Below are 7640 nucleotides of genomic sequence, written 5' to 3' on the forward strand. Positions count from 1 at the left end.
GTAAGTGGATCCCGATGAGATCGCCGGTATAACCTAACCTAACCTAACCTAACTTAATGGATATGTTAACGGCTTGAGGATTATCTTCGTTTCATATACGTTTCATATACATATATTTTGCTTATTGACATAGCCATTTAACTAGAAATGAGCTTTATCACTTAACACAATTCTTTAATATGAACGTCAAAAACAGATTTTTTATAAAACTAAGTTTCCATAACTTCTAATCGTTCTTCTAGCGTTAGACCATTCAAGTTGAATTGCTTAACCTTAGTGAACAGAAATATAAACATAGTTTGACATTCTCAGCTTTTAAATCATAGTTATCGATATCGATAGTTCTCATGCTGCTGAAAAGACACCCTATATAAGTAAAAATATTTATACATAAATAATATGTATAGTATATAAATATATATAATATATAAATATATGTAATATAAAAATATGTATGTAATATATAAATGTATATTAAAATCAAATAAAATATAAAAATACACTAAAATTTAAAATCATAATACAACTACGTTTAGCTAACTTTTAGGTTCGGAACCACAAAATAGATAACTCTGTAGTACAAATTTTATATCTAAAATATTTACGTTTATTTATTCAACGAAAAATTTTCGCTAAACAATGCTGAAAGCGTCGAAATGTTATCTTGTTTTAGTTTATGATTCAATTTAAACTTCTTTCCAAAATGTCCTTTGACCATGACTAAATTGTTGCTGAAATTCTCTAACGACATTCATTTGAATCACCATCAATGGTTCTTACTTTGTGGGGCAAATATCAAAAAGAAATAACTTTGGCTTGAAGGCATGAAAATTTCTAAAAAATACAAAATTTATATCATATTTTGCGGTTTTTAAACTTTTTCCAATATTATTATTAAATTCTCTTTATTCTTTGAAAGTATCTTTATTCATATAGATATGAGAATATGAAAGTAACCGCAAAATTTTGTTTCTTTGATTGCAGATTCATATTTAAAGAAGCTTTGTGCTCATTAAAAAATATGAAAAATATATTATATATAATTGTGTTAAATATATTTTCCCATTTTGCAATATTGGGTTTCAAACTTTTATATTAGAAATTTTTTAATTTTTACTGTGTATTTAAGTTGACCTTAGTCTCATACTTTGTCTTGATATTTTGTTATTTTTTTACAATATAACTTTATAGTTTTTAAAGTCACCGTACTTAAGAAATTTTATAGATTTCGCAACCCACTGCTACTACTTCCAGCATATAGGTTAGATTCTTTCCTCTATACTAGAAGATTACTATACTAGATTAGTTTTCTTATAAATGAAGTTCTTATTTAATTCTAATTTAGTAAATTTAAGTAAATTAACATATTACTATAGACACTTTATGATAAAGTCCATTACGATATCTGGATTTATCGATTGATAATTAAAAACTAAGTAGAGTGATTCTTTGTCTTCTTGAGTTAGTGAAGTTCAGAGATGTGTATGCTCAAGTATTGCAAATGCATTATGAAATCTTCACATTTGCCTATGACTATAATATAAGTTAATTGGTTTTGACTCTCAATTATCTTACTACACATAAATGGTTACATTACAGAACATATCAATAACCCATCCCCACTGAAACCTCCTCTTAGGAATGAATGGAGAAGATTTACGCGGCAATGTGAAAACTTCAAATTTTCTTGCCGACCTCATTTTCAAAGGAAGTAAATTGCATGAAACGGATTTCACTTAGCTATTGAGATAGCCAGGCTTTTTTTAAACTCTGGGTTTCTGAGCTCTTAAAGCTCGTTCTTTCTTTCTGAGAATTCTAAGTTGGCCCATAGTTTCAGGAAGAACAGTAAGATCAGAGTAAGTAATGTTACTTGTGCGTTTTAATAATAATAGTACATGAGTGTAATAACATATATATTATATTATATAAATAATAATTATTATAATTATAATTAAAGAGGTTTTTCGAACAGTAGTGAACTGCAACAACAAAAAACTTTCCTGTGATCTGGAATCCAGTAAAGACTAACCTTATTCTGAATTGCAAGTAGCTGTAATGATCCCTTACAGCTACTTGCAACACTAACGGACCTGTTTTGACTTGAAAGTTCAAGAGGGCAGGCCTTGAGAGCAGCCTGGTTATTAGAATAAATAACAATTCTCGAGCCAGATGGTTTTTTGTTGATATTGAATCTTACATATAAGTAGATTGCGTGAATTTTAGCTTGAAAGACGCTCGGCCATGTGCCCATTGGCTCCAAAATTCTGGTGTTCGGTCAATATACACCAGCACCAGTACCTCCATCTATTTTTGATCCATCTGTGTTCCAAACTAAACTTTTTGGGTCAACCTGTGAGTCACCGTTTTCCCACGTTGAACGTGAAGGTAGGTGAACCTCAAATTTTCTGCCAAACGATGGAGTTTTGTTATATAGTCTCTATCGCACTAAGGAATGTTATGTGCTCCAAATGTTTTTAATAATATTCCATGACTATAGTCAGGACAAACCTTATTCATGTGGAGTTTTAATCGGAGTGGACTAAGCACATTAACTGTGAATGTGCAGAGGTATCAACCCAAGTATAGTCTCAAGTGCTACAGTTGGACTAGTCTGTGATATAGCTTTAATAATAATTTAATTTCTTACATTAAATAAAAAATCTCTTCTTTTTTTTTAACAGCATAAACTTTTTCAATAACTTTTTTTGCCAAATTCCATCACAAAGTACTCTTATTATATTTATTGAATTATGAGTACATTTATTCAATATCTTTCAACGACTTTTCGTTTAATGGGAAAATCATTTTCGTAAAATTTGCGACTGATTTCGTATGCTTAATTTGCTTTGCTTTATATGCGGAACGTGACTTCATTTGCATGAAAGCAAACGCACCTGTTGTGCTGCTCTAGTGTCGTGTGTTGATTTCAATATTAATTTTGCCACCGACAGAGTAAAAACAAAACAGCATATATCGGCGTACAGTACAACTTAAAAGTCAAATTTAGACGTTTTACGCTGTTGAATATTAAAAGCATTGCCTCAACTCAATGAATTGTGCGTCAATCAAGCCAAATGTTAATGAATCATTGCCACAAGGACAAGTTGCTAAAGAAACGACATCTATGAGTGTGTGTGGGTGAGTTTGAGTTTGCGTGTGTGTTTTTAATGGAAATGTATTTACTATGGCTTGGTTGGTGTTTTGCTAACGTGAAATGCTGCACATCGACAGGAACATAATTTTATGAAAAAGTAATGAAAAGTTACTTATATTAATTTTTTTTGTTTTTTTTTTTTATTTTTAGTTCAATGGTTTTATTAATGAAATGATGTTAATTTATTGCAATGGATTGCTTCTTGATAATTAAAAAAACATTTTTTGATTTCACAAATTGATTTATACAAATTTGAGTCTTTCCACCATAGAATCGAATTAATTAAAATGGAAAAAATATCATAGTCTGGGAGTAATTGTTAAAAGTTAGAAAATAAACTAAAGTTTTATTTCAATTAAATGAAAATTTCAATACCTGTACTGGAATAACCAGTATCGATTGCATACCAAAATAGGAATTGCATAAGGGCAGGTATAAATAGTCCATTGCTTATGCTGGTAGGTGCCAGATACAAAGTATGAAAAGCTTCGAGCGCAATAATGCAGATGGTTTCATTCTTTGATAAGTGGGACGTTTTTGACGTCATCATCTTCGATTCTACTGAAACTTATGACATCCATTTTTTAAGTAAAAATAACCGTGTTTAAGCGAAATGTTTAAAATTTTTCTGTTCTTTAATAAAATTTTGTGATGAATCTAAATCTAAAATAATCATTCTAAAATAAAGAGTGAAAACTTTCGATATATGTATGAACAATTGTTTATATATGTATATTTAAAATATTAACAATTTTAATTACTTAGAATATTTACGAAAACTTGAATTTATTGTAAAATTTTAGTTCTGTATCATTTACATAGCCGGAGATATGGGCATACAAAAATGGGTTTCCTGAAACTCTGGTAATACTGATTGCTTTGTATTCCGCACAATATAAGAAAATATAAAATGAGAATTAAGTGCATTGTAGTATGGATCGAGCAATAATTCTCTAGTCCAGATCTCGTGTTATAATCATGTGTGCCGTTTAGTCTAATGAAATGAATCATACTTATGGGTTATCTGCATATGTTTTATTCTCCGATATGGTTAATTTTCTATTTATTAATATGATATATCATACATTTTATGAATGTGTCATTTAATTTATTAAATAATATATTGATCAAGGAAATTTCAATTATATTTTTTATTTTGCTGGATTTTTAATACAACTTCCGAAATATTTATCTCTCAGTAATCCGAATTGATCCCAATTTTAATGAATCCAGATAAACAGAGCTGTACTGCTATATGGCTATTTAAAAATGAATCATAAATGCAAATGCTAAAAAACATATGGATTTGTATCTCATACGATAAAGATTTAAAAAAATTTTTTCTATAATTCACTCATATACTCGGTACTTCAAAATCCGTTCCGCTTGTAAAAGAGTGATCCATATGGTAATAAGGATGACCTTAAACAATTTTTTACTACACCAAAAATATATCATGTAGTTAAAATTATCCAGATAAACAGAGCTGTACTGCTATATGGCTATTTAAAAATGAATCATAAATGCAAATGCTAAAAAACATATGGATTTGTATCTCATACGATAAAGATTTAAAAAAATTTTTTCTATAATTCACTCATATACTCGGTACTTCAAAATCCGTTCCGCTTGTAAAAGAGTGATCCATATGGTAATAAGGATGACCTTAAACAATTTTTTACTACACCAAAAATATATCATGTAGTTAAAATTATGTTAACTGATATTTCAATGTGTTGTTGTAAATAGTTTTGATACAATAAAAAAATTTTATTAATTAAGATTTTTGGTTCGAAACTCAGTAATTGAATAAATTACTTACAAAATTATTCAATTAACTAAAAGTCACAGTATTGTTCTAAACATATAACGGATGTAACGAATGCTAGGTCGGGATCTCATGATATGTACCCACAACTACAATATGACGTTATGCATAATTTTTATTTCGAAAACACTCAGCACATATCGAGTCTACTTTTTAAATGTAGAGGCGGTCTTTTTAATCTGAACGGTAGAGAGTTTAATACATCTGATCGTGATTGTTCTTTGTGTAATCGTCATGAAATAGAAAATATATGTCATATTATTGGTGTATGTCCAATTTTCAGAGAACATAGGCGTATTTTTTTTGATAAAGCACTTCTGTCCGAAGAAGAAGTGAAAATCTTATTAAACGGTAGCAATATTTATAAACTGTATAAATTTATGAAAAGTGTTTTGAGTTACAGAAAATTAATTATTGAAGAATTTATATAAATAATAATGTTAATATTATGCACCTTCTTTTGTATGCCAATCTGACACACAACAAATATGTTATTGTCAATTTAGATTTTAAGTAAAATCCTATAATTTTTGTAAGTGCTGTATGAATTTCTTTTATGAATCAATAAATAATAATAATAATAATAAATATAACGGATGTAGCTTTTTCGGATGACTAAATTAACTCCTGCTTTCAATTCCAATGGAGTGAAGCCGATTTTTACAGCATATTAATTTCAGTGGGTAACTGTTTTGGGTAACTATTTCCACTATGGTATATTTCGAAAATATTTTAACTTTAACACTCTATATTTCCAAAAACTAACTAAGTTGACATATAGTGTTGCTTTATGTTTTAAATATCTGCATTTACTAAAGCCTGTTGTCAGGAAAGACCCGGTACTGTAAGATGTTATATCTTTTACATAATAGTAAGATTTAAGGTTACAAAGAACACATTTATTAAGAATCTTATTAAGTTTATTAAGAATCTCAATCAGCTGTGGGTGTTATACAAGTGTACTTTTACGATCATAAAATGGATAACTCTATGTATTACAGGCTATAAACAAATTATTCTTTGATAGCAAAAGTTACTAGTGAAAGATCTTAAATATTTAAATCAAAAATATTTATGGCAATGCAAAATGCTTGAATACTTATTTTATATCAAATGATACGACATTTTTGACATCACAGTATTACAGTTAAATATTGTTTGCATTTATTAAAATTAACTATTCATGCATTTTGTAAACAAATAAATTTATATATAAATAATAATTAACATAATAACAGCGATAAATAATTTAATTACTTATTCAAAATTCCACAAAATTAATATTATAATTGTATAAAATATAATTTCATTTTTAAAATTAAAATTAAAAATTTTATTATCCAAATAATACTCCGACAAATTTTAAATCAGTGATATGAATGCAATAAATAAATAATTAAGTAGACACCATTTTACTATTTCACCATTTTATTATTCACGACCCATTGATTTCAGTTATCAGCTTATTAAAATTAAATTAATTTGTACTATTATTTTAGATATAAAAATATTAATTTTGAATATATATGAGTATTCGGTAAAATTATTATATTCTTTTTGTAAACAAGTATATTGTTAATCATCGTGAAATCATCTATATATTTATTATAATCAATTAATTTATCAAAAAGCACTTTTCACAGAGTGGAAATATAAGTTGGAAAATATTTATTATTTTCATAATAATATTTATAGCGAATATATTCGGTTTGTGAAATGATAAGAGAAAGGCCTTTGCAAAAAATGGAAATAAAATCTGGTCAAAAAAATGTGCTCTTTTGAATGAAAAAAACTACAAGATAGGTATAAACTGTTGAAAATTCTCAACAAACTATTGGATGCCATAACCTGAAACAATACATAAAGAACGTCGACATACGATTTCAGAATACATAAGTCTACAATTAGTACTAGTTGAGCGACTAGAAGAAGTTACTAAAAATCTAAAGCTGCATGATTAATTATTTTCGATAATATTAGCTAATATAAAAAATAAATTTTTATATTTTTTTGAATAAAAATTTTCTTTATTGAAAATTAGTTTTAATTATGTTAACATATATTGAGCCCTTATTTTCCGTGACCTTTTGCTATTTTTCGGGTGGCTTCTTAATTGCTTTAGTGTGGAAAAAGTTGATCGGGGAAATAACTTGGCCAAGTGATTATCAGCCGCTGTTTAGCTGGTCAATTTTTTGTCATTAGAAAAATTTTGCAGACACCGAAACAAACAGTTGTAAGACGGAGCAAGGTCCGAGCTATATGAATAGATGCATCAAAGCTTCCCTACCAAGTTCAGTAAATTGGTTTCGAGTCATCAAAGATGCATGCAGTCGGGCATTGTCATGATGGAACACAATGATTGAACATCTTATCACCTTATTTGGAACACTAATAGGTTTCTAAATAATCAAAGAATCTTAAAACGGTTATTTAAACATAGGAAGTTAATATATGCTTTGTTTTTTGAATAAATTCTCAATAAAGCAAACATTTGTAAGCATAAAACGAATTTAAAGCACATCATTTGATTCATCCAAGCAAGATGACAAACTTTGTATGAGCAAAGAAAATCAATCTCCATTAAAGGACATTAAAATATGTATTTGATATATGATATATATATGTGTACCAAGCATATGAAATTGCAATAGATATATA

This window comes from Teleopsis dalmanni, chromosome 2 (assembly GCF_002237135.1).
Source record: "Teleopsis dalmanni isolate 2A chromosome 2, ASM223713v2, whole genome shotgun sequence".
Classification (NCBI taxonomy): Eukaryota; Metazoa; Arthropoda; class Insecta; order Diptera; family Diopsidae; genus Teleopsis; species Teleopsis dalmanni.